This window comes from Grus americana, chromosome 2, assembly GCF_028858705.1.
Source record: "Grus americana isolate bGruAme1 chromosome 2, bGruAme1.mat, whole genome shotgun sequence".
Lineage (NCBI taxonomy): Eukaryota > Metazoa > Chordata > Aves > Gruiformes > Gruidae > Grus > Grus americana.
In genome coordinates this window covers 106,294,291-106,313,503 of record NC_072853.1, presented here as the reverse complement: position 1 = coordinate 106,313,503, position 19,213 = coordinate 106,294,291, and the positions used below count along the sequence as shown (strand labels likewise).

The window sequence follows — 19,213 nt, the reverse complement described above, 5'->3', positions numbered from 1 at the left end:
CTTCAGTCGGCACGAGGGTGCTGGCTGCACGGATGGGACGCACAGGAGGAGGGCTACGAGAGCATGCTGCAGGACTGTCCAGAGAAATGGTTGGTTACACAAACCTTCAATATGGAGGACGCAGCACACATGCACACATTTCACTTTTTACAGACTTCATAATAAAAATTGCCAAACACAGGCTTGGAATCATACAGGAAACATGGAAAAGGCTTTTGGCTAATCTGCGTCAGGATGTCTGCTAGGCTATACTGTGCTAATTTCATTTGTGCGGTTCAGGTCTTCAGAGATGTAGAGAGGAATATGAAACATTTAATTCCAAGGCCATATATTCCAGTAAGTATTCTTCTTTCCTATGTAAAATTTTGTTTGCCTACTTAATCCTTTCATTTCCCATGGAAGTGTTCTATATTCTTCTACTTTTTTTGGTGTTTTAATCTTTCACATACATACATTAACAACTTTTTTTGTCTTAGCACAGCCACGGCAAACATGACCGTGTACTTCTGACTTTCCAAGTAAGAAGGTACACAGAGTCAATTGAACCTAAACCCTGTGACAGTCCTAAGTGCCCAAGACTACTTACAGCATTTTAGCAAAAATATTTATACTCAGACATTTTCTAGTGGATCCCTACTCAGAGGATCAAGACTTTTTCAGAGAAGCAAAAAGAAAAGTTCCTAACATTTTACTTTGAAACAACAGGAACTGAGAAACACCTGCACTTATAGACACACATTTAAACGTGCAGAAGAAAGCATGTGTGTGAAAAAATTCTTCATTTCTCCCCTCAGAAACAATTTTTCCAGAAGCATCCCAGATTAATCTAACTGAATTCAAAGCAATGCTTTCCCCTTCTCAACTGGAAGACAAGCCCATAGCCTTCAGTGCTGCTACATATGTAATTGTAAGTCAGATGACAAAGAAACATATTAAGATCCCTTAATTCACATTGAATAATAGTAACACAGGCTTGTATTCTCAGTCATGGGAATTGAAGTTTTGGGAGATCATAATTGCAAGTGTTGGGAGATCACAATTGCAAGTGTGGAGACTGAGACAGCTTATTAACAGAACTAAGTTTCTAATGTAATCGCAACCTTTTTCTTTTTTTTTTTTTTGTAATCTCCATTCTAAGGTGCTGTGCTCAGAGACCTTTGCTATACTTATACCGACACCCTCACAATTTGGCAAGATCTCTAAAAAACTATTAGAGTTGATTATTTAGTGATATGCAAAGCACACACACAAACTGAACGCTGTTATATTCTTCACACACAAGTGAAAAGAAAGTATAAGCGTCAAGCGAAATTATTTTGACCTAAACAATTTTTCCTTCCCACTAGTAAGGGTGCTGACCTACAGTTCCATCCTGATCTTACAAGAACACCAAGATCTCTCTAAGAAAGCCACATCTTTTACAGTTTTTAAAACAAAGGTATCCAACTCTAATACAGTAAGTAGAAATCATTTTGCCAAACTTCAGCCAGTTAAAAGCTGGCCTTCAAGTTTAAACTGTATGAGCTCCCTCTGTAGTCAGCAAACAGCAGTAGTCAATCTTAACATGCGTTGAATGAACATCTTCTGGGATACTTAACTAAGAAGCTTAGATTCTTAATGGCCTAGATGAGTAACTTTTAGATAAATATTAATGTAAGCCAATACATACATATTACAGAAATTTGTGCAGCTTGTGGTAAGATATCTCTTCTTGGTTTTTCATCTTTGGCTCCCTCTCCCTGTCTCTTCCCCAGCCCATCTCTAATTTCCTCAGGTATTTTTGTTTCACTTCTCATCCACTTTTCTTTGCAGCTCTTGCTTTCATATCCAACTTCTGGTCCTTCCTGTTCAAGATCTCCTTTGCTCTCTCCCTTCCTTTTTTAATCTCCACATACAAATCATTCACTCCCTGCCTCCTACTTCAGAGTCCCCCCTACTATTTATTCCTCTCTCCCAGTCATCGAATGTTTAAGGTCAAGAGAGTTATCAAGCAGCAGCTTTTTTACACAGACAGGGTAGGAAGAAAGCAGAGAGAAGAGTAGTAGCTGTTAAAGATCAGTTTCTCCTCCTGAGCCAAAAAGAGACTGAGGACTGAGTCTGTTTGCACAGCTACCACTCAGTAATTTAATCAGTAAAACCTCTTGCTTGACAAAATGGTGATCCTTCACCAAATCTAATATAGGTGCAATTAAAGAAGGCATGTGGCTTTGGATGTGTTAAATTTGTTCTCTAATTCCTGATGCCAGAAGACCCTGAGTAAACATAAAACATCTGCTTCTCTGGCATCTTTAGATATATAAACCTTGTTTACATAAATCTGGCATGACTGGGTGGACCAGCAAACAAAATTGTGCATTTTAGGAGGGCACCAGATATCAGATTGCAGGCAGATCTGGCAGTCAGGAATAAGATGCTCTTCCTGCAGTAACTCACAGAATACAGTTACAACAGCTGAAAAGGAAGGAAATTATTAAATATTTTTTTCACTAAAAATTCAAGTCTGCTGGAGCGGGATGTAATTTTAAAGCACAAAAAAATAATTAAGTTACAATAAAAATTAGTTAGAAACAGAACAGAATTTGTTTATTCCCCCTGGTTTATGAATATATTGTAGTTCTTAAACTCTTAAAAAGAACAGCCAGCCTTTGGGTAAATGGTTGCAGTTTCAGTGAAACTTTTCTCAGGATTTCCAGAATCAGTTTCAGATGGGTATCTTCTAACTTCCCACAGCAACTCATTTGTACATCACCACAAGCAATCCCATAGCAAACATCATGTACATTGCAGGGAGGGAGAGAAAGGCTGAACAGGAGGAAGGAGGCGCCAATGGAACTCGTTTTCCTTTTTCTCTGACAAAACTGTCATGGTCAGGTATTAGACCTAATTAAAGCATGCAGAAGACTTTCATATTTGTTTCCATGGCTACTTCCCTTCACTACCACTGCCACAGGGTTTGGTTAGAGCAGACCACATCGCACACAAATGCCGGGGAACTAGTAAGTGTCTTCGGTGGCCCTATACCAGTGTAACTTTGATATTCCCTTTTCTTATTTTGGTAATTGGTCTTAATTATGATAGATTAATCACAAGCTGAAACGTTGGAAAACATATTGTGGAACTCTTTTAGCATTCATTTGCCTTCATCCACTTCTCCAGGAGCCAGTCTTTTTCAGACTTCATTTGCTCTGTTTTCACCTGGCGCTTTGTAGTACAACCAGACACATGGCCATTGAACTGGCTCTCAACCCACCAACCCCCCCTGCTACGTCTATCTGGAATTTGAGGGTGAGAAGGGGAGCAAACAAATAAAAAATATCATTTCTGTATCACATAGCAAGAGGCCACAGCATATATAAGAGTGTCCTAGGTGCAAGTATGCATGGTAATTCCAAACAGCCCCACGTGGCCATGTTTGGTTGTGGAGCTTCCCACTCTGTCGTAGTGCTAGACCCATGCTGGTCAGAATCACTGGCTGCTGCTACTACCACACCCCTCCAGTTTCATAAGGAAAGTACAACGTTCTCAACTCACACCACCTTCCCAGCACTGGAAAACTTTCACAACCAGCAAAGCATGTTGCAAATAGATACCACAGCTATTCAGGGATATCCAGATCAGTACAGTGGTAACAATCAGAAGGGCAAGGACCAATTATAGAGAGGCCTTTCCTAATGAAAGGTCTGGGGTTGATGTTCTGGCTCCAGCAACCCAAGCAGAGATTTGCTAATCTGGGGGAGTCAGGATTTCCCTCCCTTGATCTTTGTGCTTGTGTTCTAGACAGTTTTCACAGAGGCTAAAAATTAAAATAATTCTCATTTCCTTGAAAATTATTTTGCACCTTTATAAACACCTGTCCTTTCAGATGGTCATAACTCTAGTAGAACATGTGTAATGTGCACTGAGGCAGAAAACACCAGGGGGCAAAAGCCAGAGCACTTCTTTGCTGATATTCATTATTCAGCTCCCAAGGACAGTGTTTCAAGAACATATAATAAATGCAGTAAATAACACCAAACTGCTGCACCAATTTGTTTCTTAAGTTTGTCAGAAAGCAAGACATTATGTTGCCTTTTGCACTTTTTGCAATTGACAGTACCATATTGTCTCAAAAGCCTGAACTCTCTTCCTGGTTAGCACTGCAGCTAAATCCAGTTAGTCTCATGTTATCTGTACAGAATGAAAATATGTCCCTGCGAACTTACTTCTGGGTGCACTCTGCCAGTTATATTTGCAACCTATGATTTGCTATGTCCTGAGAGTTGTATGTATCTGATGCTGTAATTATCAACTCTTTCCTCCTCTTACACTTTAATCTGAGGTCTCAGATGAGACCATTTGGCTCAGAAGAAGCCTGTCTACAGCAAGGTTTCTGTTTTTCCCACACTCTGCATGGTATTCAACTGTGAGAACTCGGCTCACAAGTGTTCCACAGCTCATGATGTTATGTCCCAATTAGACATTTTCCTATGTGATTTAAAAGAAAAACAAAAGAGGTTATAATCCTGTATGTAGATTTGTACCTTGTGATAATGTAATTTGCTTCTCTTCGGTAGGTTTTTGAATGACATCTTTCCAGTCAATAAAAAGAGGTCAGTCAATGGAAGTCAGAATAAGCATGCCTCAAAATATACATTGTCCAGCAGCCCGTGAAACTATATTATAATCAATACATTGAGGTGCTCTTCAAGTCACCATATCATCATGGCCAGGATGCACAGTTACACTGGGTACAATATTTTTCCTTAATCCCCCAATCTCTGTGTGCCTCTGTGGAATGTACAGCATGAGTTCAGCCAAAGGAAGGACACTCCCTCTCAGGCAAAAGGTTCTTGTAAGAATTTCTAACCTGTATAAGCAAACACTGTACCCCAGAGTCATTCTACTAGTGATTTAGACCCTACCAGATCTATTTGATCTAGCCATTGCTAAAACTGGATGTACTGTAAAACTGTGAAGGAAGCACTCAGTGAGTCCAGCCCTCTCCAGCAGCAAGGCAGCCTTTTTAGCAGGACTTTTTGGGAACATGGTTGTGGATGTTGGCATCCCAGCTCCTTAAGTTAAATACCTGAGGTTTGAAAATTAGTTGAAAAGTCTCTCCAAAAGACTAGGCTATAAGCCAAGCAAGGTGGACAAATGAAGTATTAACTGATGCTGCAAGTATCATTTTAATCTGCAGGTCACACACATACAGAAAGTTTTTCTTACCTGGTGGGTCCAGAAGATGGATAGATAAGTTTCAAATTTATTGTTATTATCAACAACAACAGCAACAACAACTCACCATGTAAAAGGTACATGGATTTCTAATCCATTGCCCCTGAGACCAACACATACACTCTGAAAGAGTCAGAATAGGGTTCTCCTGTGGTTTCATTTAAGAATAAAATATAAAATCCAGCACCCTGATGCTGGATGTTGATGCTGAGGTTTCTGATTTGTAAGTCTGATATTTGGTATATACTGGGATATACTCTAGAAAGCAAATAGCTAAGCTAAATCTAGGACACATGTAAGGAAGCATATGACCTCAATGCAAGGAACTGAGACAGCACAGAAAAAGGACACAATATGAGGCTAAACCAGATCCCTGTAAGGACTCTATTATTCTTCAATTGTTCTTCTCTATACTGAATCTCTGAACCATCACAATGTTTTCATTTATTTAGTTTCCAGAAAAGTAAAAAACAAAACAAAACAAAAAAACCCCAAACTTCAGGAAAAAAAAAAAGCCAATAAACCATCTTATTAACAAAGCAGTAATACTGGTCCTCCTTTCCTAAGTAATTTGATTTTTATAGCCATTAAGAACTTATCTTCAGTGGTAGCTTGATGAAGTAAATAGTTACTATGTGTCTTGCTGAACATTTCTGCAGCTCCTACAGTCTATTAGATCAACATTCAGTCTACAAGAAAGAGCATATATGGAAAATAGCTTACACAGAGCAGGCAAAAGTCATGTGGAGGGCTAAAATGCACAGCGTTTAAAAAGTATTAGAATTATCTATATATTAAATATTTTTTCAGCATGATTTTTTGTGTTTTCTTTTTAAAATGTAGCCTACAGCAAAATTATCCCCCATCAAATAAGAAAGCAGTATTACTATTTGGATCAAGTGAGATTTAACTATAAATTCCTCTGCATTCCAGAATCCAATTATCCCCTCAGCTAAAAGGACAGTATAAGGGATGGAGTAGGGGTGGGAAACCACCTATGAAATGTGATTTCTAAATTTTACCTTATATACTGAGAGCAGTCAGATTTCTTAGCATCTAGGAAAATATGATTCACAGCTCAATGTCCAGCTTACAAGTTTTTTTAAAATCTGCAAGTATTTGCAGAAAAATGCTTTCAATGCACTCTGATTTTCATAGAGTTTAAGGCCACAATCTGAAAGTAATTAGAAGTGTAAGTCTTCCAGTGACACCAGTAATATTTTTCAGCTTTCTATTTTTAGGATTTCTTGGCAGGGTTTCCTCTCTAATCCTGGCTCCCAGTTGCTGTGCAATGGCCCAAACTGCCAACAGGATTTTGGAGGAGGAATGCGTCGTGGCAAGTTTTTTCTGACTTATTACAGGAAGGGCAAAATGTGATTCTCCCTCCTACTGTTAGCCAAAAATGGAGGTTCAAAGAATTTTCAAGAATCTAGCAGCCAGCAGTCCATTCATCTGTGTCAAATCCCTGTGAACTGATGCTTATTCAAGCCAGGATCCCAGCTTCCTACCACAAGCTCCCAACTCATATCTTTCTTCCCAGTAAACATAGACTGAAAATGCACTTTTCGTATTTGCCCTGTCAGTGTTTGACAGGTATAAGCCAGATTTTAGTTTGCAGTCACATCCGAGATGCAAAAGTGTTGAAGGCAATAATTCAATTAAGTAGATCTTTAGCTTTAAAAAGTTACGGTGGTAATTGATCAAAACACTGAAGATAGCACTGGAATGCTACTGCAATAGTATTAACAAGGATTCTTGCTATTTATTTATTTATTCCTTGTGACAAAGTATAATACATAAATTTCTTAATGAAAATTTCTACAGTATGTGGAAGCAGGAGAGAGAATATGAATATTTATAAGGAAATTATTAAATCTACCATGTATTTCATAGCAACTACCACTTTATTTTGTGTGCAGTACTGTTGCAACATTAATCATTCTCATCCTGTTTTCTCATTCTTATCATGTTTTAGCAAAAAGTTAAGATTATATTTTTAAATCTTGTGAGCCAGTCCTTTGCAGCTAACTTTATCTGAGTTGGAATTAAAAGGAGTTTAAAACAATTCAAACTGAAAATACTGTTCTCTGGTGAGATCCACATAATTAATTTTTCCATCTAATGACTTCCAACATTGCTGAAACCAGTTCAGGTTTGCTAAGTTTTTGAATGACTTTCCAATGCTGTTACACTGACAACTTCAATATTGCTGCAAAATCCAAGAAGAAGCAAGCATTGCTGGAATCTCAGTCAGAGCTGCCTAAGGCTCAGCTTCTGCCTTTCTAGAAGGGCCTCTGCCTTTCAAGATGGGGGCCATCCCCAGAGAAACCAAGCACTTGGTTCTGGTCAATTAATTCTACATGTTAATGAATATTTAGCATCAATGGCCTTTTAAGATGAATTGCATGGGAGAAATAAGATGAATAAGGAAAACATCTTCTTGCTTTCAAAACAGTATTCTTCCATTTCTCATTTTAATGGATGTGCAGTGCATTCATCGATCCCAGGTGATACATTAAAAACATGCTTCTTTTTCTGTAGGGAAATCAGCAAAGTGTCATGGTTTGGTGACGGAGGCTACTCCATCACTCTTTTTGAGGGTTTCGTCAATGTTCCTTTTGTCTAGACCCTCACATCTTGAGAGTCTTCATGCTACATGTGTAAATGCATTCCTAAATAGGAATTCTTTCAAATGAGGACAGAGGAAAGAAAAGCCACCCCTGTACTGTTCTGACATGGTTCCACAGTGAAGAACGCTACAGCTTTTGCCTTCAGATCACTGGTTTTAAAACACCACAGCCCACAAACCCTAAAATCGTGCAAGTTTTTTTCAGTTTGAGCCAACAGATTCTCTTCTTTTCCCAGGTGGGGACACAGTTGATGCAACTAAAGCAACCCAGAAGACAATGGGAAGTCCTTAAGTTAGGACTGACTCAGGGAAAAGTTATGGGTCAAATATAAGCAGTTAACAGAAGACACGCTTTTGTATCAGAGTAACTGCAAACCTCAGCTTCCTTCTACTTAGGCAAGTTACAACCACAGGACTTCAGGGCAACAGATCAGCCACCAGACTTCCCTCTGCATGACTTCAGCCCTCCTCAGAGTAGCACTGCCACTGGTGCCATGGCGCAGGAAGAGCTGAGTGAAGTGCTATATTCACAGTCTTTATTTTCACATGAATATAGTTCTGCTCACAGTGCCCATCAAAAACACTCAGGTAAAAAGTAGCACTTTCCCCTGCTTAAGCACAAAGGCAAGAAAAAAACATTCCAAACACCTTAAAGACAGGCTAAAAATATAACCCTTTGTTTAACCGCCCACCAAAATTACAGCTCTATGAAATCCAGGTCAAAACTCCCAGGTCGAACTCACTCATCCTCTGTATCACCTTTCTTTCTCTCTCTCGCACACATGCATACACACACACACCCCGCACCCCCCATGTCTAGGTCCTGGTGCCACTGTGCATATACCTAAATGAAGCCCATGGACCACTTCATTCAAGACCACAACATGATCAGCCCATTGCTGAAGCACCATACTGAATACATGCACTGAAAACCCATGAACTGACATTGCAATAAATCTACAGAGAGCCTTCATAAATCGTATGGGGAGCCTTCAAGGACAAAGACCCAAATGGTTTTAATTTCCCTCTAAGTGATAGCCATAGTTAATACCAGATTTGGCAGGAAGCAGGCATTCCATGCCTGTTGGGCTTATACGGACATGAAAAAGAGTTTGTGTTTGACATTTGCTTTAAAAACATAATGAAAACCTTTTGCTCTTTCAAGTCCCAAACTTGCATTAGTTTCTGAGAATCTATTACTTTAAAAAAGCATTTGTTGGCTCTAATTGCTTGGATAACTGACAAAAAAGCATTAGGATCTTTAGTGTTCTGTAGCTGGATGACAGAGAACAGGGAGCAACAGAAACAAGATGCTGAACAGCAGATTTGCTCTTTGTCTCCCTTACGACTCTCTTTGATAAATAAGAAGTGGCTTATGACATGGAGCTCTGATTCATCACTGGCAGCTCTCCGTCAATTAATAGAAAGGAAAGAATACATAGTATTTCCACATATCACCCCAATTTTCTCCACGTGTTTTTTCCCTGAATGCCACAAACAGTTATCTGCCTGGTGCCCTGGTGGCACAGACAAACAGTATGGCAAGTATTAACAGTGGTGATCAAAAAGCAACAGCCCATTTTCCACCAGCTGTGCTCCACATTCCTGCCAGACATGTAATGGAGGGCTAATGCCTCCACAGTGTTAGATGCATTTGGGGTAGGTCAGAGCTGGGAAGGTTTGTGGATGACAGTCTTCTCAGGGCAGAAGGTACGAAAGGGCCTGGGCCAGCTAGTTGTGAGAACAGGAAGCAGCAGTTTAACAGCACTCTTGCAAGTCCCACAGTCAAAACATAACCAACCTCGTCCCTCCATCCTGAAATCTATATGGGAACCAAAAAGATGCATCTTGCTTTATGTGTCACAGCTCCTGAAAAAATAGTTGACTTCACACCATATGTAAGGCGGCATATATAAAGGCTTAATTCAACTGTTAAAAATCATGACCTAAGGAAAGGAGCAGCTCTGTGGTGTGCCCTAGATCCATCATGATCATGACTTATTGCTTATGATTAATACACCACCAGTTTAGCTATGTGGTCAAATACATTTCGGGGTTCACAAATAACTTGAGATATGAATAACAACCAGCGTGGGCATGTGAATACATTCACACATGTACTCTCACATGTACGCATGTAGATTATGTGCCATGTTTTGTGAAAATTATGTAATATTTTTTTTAAAAAACCTAAACCCTTGCTACAGAAACTGTTCTTATTCATACCCAGTGAGTGAAGGTGCAATTAGGATTATCATTATAACTTAAGTGTCCAAGAACTGACAGAGAAGTCCTCGCTTTGGTGACTTGGAAGGGGATCTGGGACATAACTAACTTTCTTAAAGCCCACAGGGTCCAAAAGGGTTTAGAAAATGGTAAGTCACCTCAAGGTGACTCTTATATTATCAACAATCTTTATATTACCAGCAGGCTGAGATTGGAAGCCAGAAAAGACTGGGATGGAATAGGGGTTGGCCCTTCCCCAGAGATGCAGTAACTTCCATGACCAGCTGGACCAGGGCCAGTGGGAAGATCTACAAATCAAGTACAAATCTGTGGATTAACAGCAGCATTGTCAGGGAGCAAGGCATGCTCAAAGCTGGTCATCACCTGGGATTTGGGAATGAACTCTGTTTTCAAAAGCCATTTCAGAAATACCAGACTGAACCACCTCCTGATCATCATGATTTAAAGTGGTCATCCTTGCCTTGTCTTTGAGGTTTGAGTCCTTACAAGAAAATATACTGGATGGCTGATAATGAGTAGGAATCTCAAAGACTTTGAGATAAACTTCACTTTATCCTATCACCCTAAAGACTTCTTCCTTTAGTTTATGTATGTGTTATAAAATGAAACAGGCCAGGAATGAATGAGAGTACCTATTCACCTCAGTTAGCTCTGGCTTCATTCAGTTTTTTTCTCCTCAGATCTGGAACAGCTCTGATAAAAAATAGTGGCAGTTGACTCTCTATAACATTCCACATCTATGTTATTTGTGATAGCTGAAACAGCTATTTATGCCCTTAATTCAAAAGGGAAGATCCACAATGCAGTGGTATTTGGCATTAATTGCCATTTATAAGAATAAAACAAATAGCCAGGAACCCATTATCATGGAAAGCAGTATTGACCAATAGTTAAAGCACAAACTGAAGTAAGAAGATCTGTTAACAGGCTGTGCTACCAAGTTTTTTTGTTAAGTATCTTGTCACCATTCCATTTATTTCATTACAGCCAAGATGAAAAAGTGCTGTGTTGTGACAGAGACAATGGAAGATCTGCAAAATTGGAATCAAAATTATGACCTAAAAATTCCTGTACTTCTTACAAGTGACATCTGAGGTTGTATTTGCTTCATTTGGAAAAGAACCTCTAGGACTTTACATACAAGTTTCATTTTGGATATGCTACTAATTTTGAAGGTAGAAGTATTCTCAATGATCAACCTAACAGATTTCAAACAGAACTTTTAATTAAAGTAATTGTTTCAGACATAAAGCATAAAGGTGTACATATAAATTTCAGGTGATTCTCATACTTATTCTTGCCATCTTTCTATGATGATAAAATTTGCACTGTGCCTTCTAGGTCAAACTTCCTTTCCCATTTGATCTTACAACTGGCAGGTCATTGAACAGAAAACAAGGTTTCATAAATACACTCCACAGTAATTCTCCAAGAAAAATGAGCTACCAGTGAAGCAGAATAATAATTTCTGACTCAGAAATTGGTTAAATAGTAGGGTAGAGACTGCATAGAATGCTAGAAAACAAATACAAATAATCCTGGACTATTTTAATGCTTTTTCCTAAGGACAAAAACATTATTTAAGTCTTAAATGGGTGAGCTGCCAAACAGCATCTTGTAATGCCTTCAGTTGTCACAAAGCAGAGTTAAACTCCTGTCCCCACCATCTTGCAAGGAACTATGGAGGGCACAAACTAAACCAAAAATAATCTCAACCCGTCACACATAAACACCTAGCATACACTCAGCACTGGGCACATGTTTACTTTTTACATTCCTACTGTGTTTACTTGAGTTAACATGGCAAAATCATGTCTAGCTGGAAAATCTAATCCCGCTTATTTTAGCTCTTTTTGTATTAAAACCAGAGCAGGCTGGAAGGAGAAAAGAAACAAGTTAGTGCACTGCTGTCTTCATCTGTTTTTAAGAGAACGCCAGTTAACATTTGGGGTTTTTTTGGCCATGTGGAAGGGAAAGGTTTTTCCCAGAAGTGATCAGTTATAGAAAGTGGTAGGTCACATAAAATGAATTCACAACATGAAGGTAGGTGCAACATCCAGCCACTGGGACCAGTCTTGTCATGCACTATGTACCATAGCCTCTTTTCTAACGGTCAAACCTAGATAGTGGGACTTCACATAAATAAAGCAGGAGTACAGCATATGAAGTTACAGAGTTTATTGCAAGCTGTTAGCTGGCCTCTAGCTTAAATCTCCTTTTCCTCCCTTGGTCCCTCCCACGTATGCCTCCCCAACCCAGCCCATACTTAAAAAGGTTAGCACAAAGAAGATTGTTAACTACTACCCGTGCTGAAGATTAAAAAGCCACCTGAAGTCTAAGTTTAATTTTCTGCAGGGTATTTGTATTTTAAGTGCCAGGGCACTATATTCTGTATAAATTATATTCTGAGTTAGAGCAATCTTCACTTGCAGTCATTATCAGCTTTGTATGAGACTGAATCAGGATTCTTATTTATATGGCCTGTGTTGCACCAGCAGTCTCTTATAATGCTGGACAAGATTCACAAAGAGCTGGGTTCAGTTTTGTTGCTGTAAGAGCCAAAGAATCACACCCCAATTCAGCAACTGCAGATATTTAAACCAGGGCTTATATTATACATAAACAACTAAGCATGTTAAAGTACGAAATATCGGGGTGTCCTGGTTTCGGCAGGGACAGAGTTAATTTTCTTCCTAGCAGCTGGTACAGAGCTGCGGTTTGGATTTAGTATGAGAATAACGTTGATAACACACAGATGTTTTTAGTTGTTGCCAAGCAGTCAAGGACTTTTCAGCGTCTCACGCCTTGCCAGGTGCACCAGAAGCTGGGAGAGCACAGCCAGGACAGCTGGCCCAGACTGGCCAAAGGGATATTCCCTGCCATAGAATGTCATGCTCCCTATAGAACTGGGGACGGTAGCCGGGATCGCTGCTCAGACATCGGGTTGGTTTTCTTTTCCTTCCACATGTGGTGAGCAATTGCATTTGTGCATCACGTGTGTCATATATATATATTATTATTCTCTTCCTTTGTTACCCTATTAAGCTGGCTTTATCTCAACCCATGAATTTTTTTTCTTTTCCATTCTCCTCCCCATCCCCTCGTGGGGGGGGAAGGGGTGAGCAAGCAGCTGCATGGTACTCAGTTACCAGCTGGGGTTAAACTACCACATGGGGTTAAAACAAGTGAAAATCTTTACTAGGTTACATCACAGATACAGTTTCACTCCCAAGCACCATGTGATCTATGTACCCACATGAAAGGAAAAAGGAGGGCAGCGGGCAAAAAAGCTGGTTTTTTAAGGGTATCTGAGAGCATGTGGCCTGGTTTTGGCAGGGATAGAGTTAATTTCCTTCCTAGCAGCTGGTACAGTGCTGTGCTTTGGATTTAGGATGAGAATAATGTTGATAACACACTAATATTTTAGTTGCTGCCAAGCAGTCAAGGACTTCTCAGCTTTTCATACTGCCCTGCCAAGGAGAAGGTGGGGGGCACACAAGAAGCTGGGAGAGCACACAGCCAGGACAGCTGACCCAAACTGACCAAAGGGATATTCCATACCATATGACATCATGTCCTGTTTACAACTAGTGGGTGGGCTGGGAGGTAGGTTAGCTCTGGGTCTTGCAGAACAATGACTTCAGGTGGTGAAAAATTGTACTGTTCCTCACTTTTGTATATTCTTTGATTATTTTCTTTCTTTTTTGTCCTATTAATTTGTCTTTATCTCAATGCAGGAGTTGGGGGAGTGGGATGGTGGGGAAGGAAGCGGAGTGAGAGAGAAACTCTGTGATTGTTTTAGCTGCCTGCTGGGTTAAACCATAACAGCATGCAACAAAGCAAAAGGGAATATCAAGTAGTTATCTCTTCAGAGGAAATTATGAGAGGGTATAATGATAAGTGTTGTTATGTTTGGGAAGGATGGTGAAATTTATCATGACCAGCACCACAGAGGATTAAACATTCCTAACCTAAGAAATTTTAATAATTAAAGTCATCTTTAAAATTTATTTTCAGTTTCTAGAGATGTCAAGATCACATGAGCCTGTAAGTATTTTATTGTATAGGAACAGGCTTAAGAAATTGCTTAATGTTCAAGTGCTTTGTTGAATGAAGAACCCTGCTGCTGGAGCTAAGGGCAAATTCAACCATGGCAGACTCATGATGATTCCTCAACCTCCTACAGGAGTAGAGCAGAGTGAAAGAGGAAGGGGAATGCTACTAACATTTTAGTTTTTCATGAGAGGCCAGGACTGCTCAGGCACCAGGGCTACTCAAGCATTTATTAAAATCAGCAGGAGCTCTCTCTGCTGTTGGAGGGCCATGGGATCTGCATCAGCCCCAAGGTCAGGAGGGAAGGACCACTGGAATAAAGGAGAAATAGGAAAAGGAACATGACTGCCATTCCACGTATCATAAAAGAACTCACATGTTTTGAATAACAATTATCATTTAATCATTGGTTTGGATGATTAAACAATGTGTATCAGTGATGGAATGTGATCTGAACCACCTGTGCAAAGAAACAGCTTTATGAAATGGTGAGGTGACTGAAAATATTTAGCCTCCTTGCTTTTGACAAGCTGGATTTGATGCAGATTGTAGCTACTTACATTCAACACATTCGTTTCTCTCTCACTGTTCTCTGAGACTTTTATTCTATCAGTTTTCTGGATAACCAGAGACCATCCAAGATCCAGGAAACTTTCCTATTTAGATTTTTAAAACCCCAAACAAACAGAACCACCAAGTTTTCTTTTAGAATAATACAATTTAACATTCATAGTCTGTGGGAAGAAACAATTCTGAAATTATAAAGCATCAGCAATGCTCAAAGTAACCCTCAAACTCTAAAAAAATAAATAAGATCTATTGTAAGTTTCATGGGAAAGTTGTTCATCTTACAGGATGTCACTTGAGGGCAGTAACTGAGCCATTTGGGGAACTTTCCTACTACTCACTTAATATTCTTCTGGAAGGAAAAAGTGTTTTAAATCCTTCTTTGCTTATCAGTTCCTCCAAGAAATTATTTTTATTAAGTTTTGAGGCTCCGTTTATTTTTCTAGAAAACCTTTACTTCCCTTTTGCTGAAAACTGCTATAAAACTGGATTAAAATGACTGAATACTATCCAGCCCATTTTCCACAGAGCATATCACAGCTGTCAGACAGAAGGCAGGATACTGAAGTGAAGATGTAATTCTTTCCAGTAACAGCCATTATGTTTCAGTGTACTTTACCTGTCTGAGACTGCTTGGAAATGTAACTGATACAGAAGCTAAAATTGCTTCAGATTTTTGTAAAGCTTTTTCCTTTCCTTGATCATTAAAAATGTGACAGACAACTTGCACTTAAAGAACCAGACATTGTGCTGATGACCTTGAAAAGAACTCCAGTTGCATATGTAACCATACTCTGTATTAGGCTAGCTTCCACTTTGCCCAAGATTCTCATTGTACTAAATAACATTAGCAACAGAGGCATAATTACATGAATTAACCTGACTAGTTAAATAATAATAATGGAGTGGGAACAAGATACATAGTCTAAGCGATTTTCCAGCTACACACAATAATAAAAGTGATGCCACTTTCCTCCAGAATGCATTCATTAGATGAAAGAACACATTTATTAACAAAAGGGTGATTGGCACACAGGATTCATCAGCTTCCTGAAGAGGATTCAAATAAGAATGCCCCCACTGTCTGGGTCTTCTAGGGTGGTCATCATCTTGGCCTGCAATCTACACAGAGGACCTAGCAGTGGCAAAAATAATAATTATTAAGGTTTCTTGTTGTTTTATTCTGACTTTTCTGTTGCATAACACAATACAAGGAAATTATGCTAAAGACTTCTAAGCTTGTGGGCATTTTGGATCTATGCTGCTATTTGCTTAGTTTTCAATCCAAAAAGTTCTTCCTGGAAGAACTAGTTTTCTTCCTATTCTTTCCATCTGTACAAATAAGCCATCAGTAGCAGACGCGAGAATATTCCTGCAGGGAGGTTATGGACAGTGACTACTAACATTGGTGACTACTCTCTAATGTGCTCACATTTGCACACTTTCACCCAGAGTCAGATACTAAGATATAATATAGAAGCCTACTGTAAAGAGAAGACAGCATGGAGGTCCATTTGGACTGTCTTTTTTTCCCCTTGCTTTGCACAAGTGACAACTCATTACTTAAAAGCTAGTGTGCTTCAGTGGAAAAGCATTACACTGAGGATCAGGAAACCTGAAGTCTTATGTAGTTGCTGAGCAACTCTAAAAAATTTACTTTATTTTGTACTTCAGTTTTCAATATTGGTTTTTTGCCTGCTGATATAAGACAGCAGGTCTGATATACCTTTTTTCTTTTTCAAGAGGATATCAGCAATGCAAAACACAGGTGGTTTTTATCATAAATTGTTATGAACTGTAAAAGCACCAATCTTTGAACTGAGATTATCAGAAACTATAAGCAAACAAGTTCCTACCTCCCACACTCAACTTCCAGGTTAAAAAAAAAAACATCCCAAGAATTGCTCCTCTAAGAAGTCCGACCTCACTAAAGATTGTTCAGGGTGTCTGACCTTTCTAACAATATTATACAGAAAGAAAAAGAAACTTGAAGATGTGGTTAAAAAGTAAAGATTAAGACAATGAGCTTTCAGGTAACATTGGGATCTGCTCAGGAAGGATTGCCTACAGAAACTGAGCCAGGGGTGGTGCTTGCATTCAGTCCTGACTCCAATCCAGACAGAACGGGGAATTCAATAGTTGCTGTCACAGCACCCCTCACAGAAAGCTGATAAACCACCCAAGGGCAAGGCCTAACAAAAAAAAAAAAAAAAACCAACATAATTGCAAACATGTGGCATTAGCACCAATTTTAAGCTAGCTTAATTCCATTGATTCCAAGAGAAAAATACTTGTCTAGTGTAATCATACTAGAAAAACATCTACCTCTCCCCCTGAAAATACAAAACAAACCCTCTCACTCTTTAAAAACACCTTTGCAGAGTCAAATTTATGCTGTTTTCCCCTCAACTTTGTGTTAAGACCTTTTGGCATATTCTAAGGCAGAACGTTACAATTATTTCAACCACCCAGTGGTAGACATTCAAATGTCCTACTGCGCAATTATATATCTTCCTGCTGGAAGAGAAAGATCAATAGAAATTCAACAATATATAAAGATCGTATTTTAAGCTGTTGCTTGTTGCCTCCTTTTTCATGTTCCAGATATAAAATAAAGCCACTGATGTTAACACATCCTGCCCACATGTTTTCTGTTCCCTAACAGCAGCATAAATTGGAGCCTATGCCAGCTTTGTAGACTATTCCATCATTTGAACTCATAACCAATATTTTGAAAAGTACTGGCCCAGCTTCCCCTATCACTCATACTAATTCAAAACTGATGAAATGCAGTTGGTTTCAGAGAATAAACTCTTGATTTATACTAATATATAAGAAGAGAAAAATGCAAACCATCCATTTTGTGGAACTTAGTATGAGGGTGGTGAAGCTCTACTTAGCCCCAGCAGTCCCTGCTATATCCCTACAGACTGATGCTAAGGAAACTACGAGACTTCTTTATCTCATTGCTTGGTGTTACCCTCTTCTTGTCCTTTTAAGTGTCACAGCAAGAGGAGTTTAACATCATTTAGCTTGTTCTCTTGCTCCTAGGTTCAATGCTCAGGTTCACTCGACCCTTCAGGATATCTTAACAAGGAAAGGAAGAATCAAGAACAAACTTGGAAGTAAAATCTAGCTTAACAGCAGTTACTCCTAAGCAATATTAATTAGCTGGAGAGCTCTCTGAGTGGCAGACTTTCAATTAGCAGCCCTAGGCAGCCACAAAGAAAAGCAGGAACCAAAGCATGGTGGGGCAAAACTGTCATGGTGAACAGGTACCACAGCAGTGTGACACTGTTTCTGAGCAATAGGGTTACCCATCCCTAAGTAAGCCCTAATAATATAAGTGCTGGCATTAAAAAGAGAACAAGGCATGGCTCCCAAAGTGTGGGACATTTTCTTAATGTGTTTCAAGAACATCCAGCAAAATTTATCAATCCTTGAACAACAACAATGGTTGTTACAATATTTTTTCTTTCTATTGCAACATTATGAGGTTCAGGTTTAATAGCGTGCCTAAAGTCACAGGCTAACATTTCTTTGGCAAGAGATCACTGAAGGTCATTGTATATGGTTTCAAATGGAATAAAGCTCAGTCTTCTATTTCTGAGAGAAGGCAAAAATTTCAGCCCTTTAAAGGAGTCACTTGTCTACAACTGAATGCATCTTACACCTCGGAGAAAAGCAATTGTGGCAGGAAAATATACACTCAGATATTTTTTTCGAGCTTTTTATAATAAAATGGTTATTTGAAGCTGCTTGGTTTGAAATGTTAGACAAAAGTAATGGAGATGGTTTCACAGATCAAGTGCACATAAGATAGTCACAGGAAGCTTGAAATCAGTAAAGACTATTTAGTGCATATAGCCACAGTTTACCATTTGTGTGGTATATTATTCATGAATTTGTGGGAAACTAATCCTAAAAAATTTCAACAGAAATGGTATGTTTTCAGAAGGAATTTGAAATAAAAGAGGTTGCTCACTTAAGCATGCAAGAGGAAAGGGAGACTGCTGAACCCAAGTCAGCAAAAACATTTAAACACATGCTTAAAATTAATTTAAATCTGTTGTTGAATTAAGATTTCAGAGGTAACCCAGAAGGAACTGCATGAAACTTCAAAGGTCCAGAGGCTTGCTTAGCAAACCAGAAATAGAGATGCTTGAATAACTCTCTGGAATGAGTAGTGTGGGACTGAGTCTCGACTAATTCTCTAGGGAGGTTTCTGGTACTTCCTATTTGCAGTTGTGCCGAGAGGCTGCTATTTTGGCAGTTTCTCTGTTTTTGTCCACAAAAGGGAACCCATCACTGAAATCAAATAGGTTTAAAACCAGAATTATTTAAAGTCGCTCAAACTTTCATATCCATGAAAAGCTGGCATATGTACCTCAGGATTATCAACCCACCCTAATTTTTGGACATTTCTGTGACTGCCCCAAGAAGCGATTTAGGTACACATTCAAAGGTAACAGGGAATATTTACACAAGTAGGAAGGCGAACGC

General features: G+C 39.1%; 1 protein-coding gene across 3 annotated transcripts in view; it reads right to left on the bottom strand.

Annotated features, from left to right (window-relative positions):
- Positions 1-19,213, bottom strand: part of TNS3 (tensin 3) — a 262,648-nt gene that overhangs the window by 242,706 nt on the left and 729 nt on the right. The gene's annotated exons all lie outside the window — the stretch shown is intronic.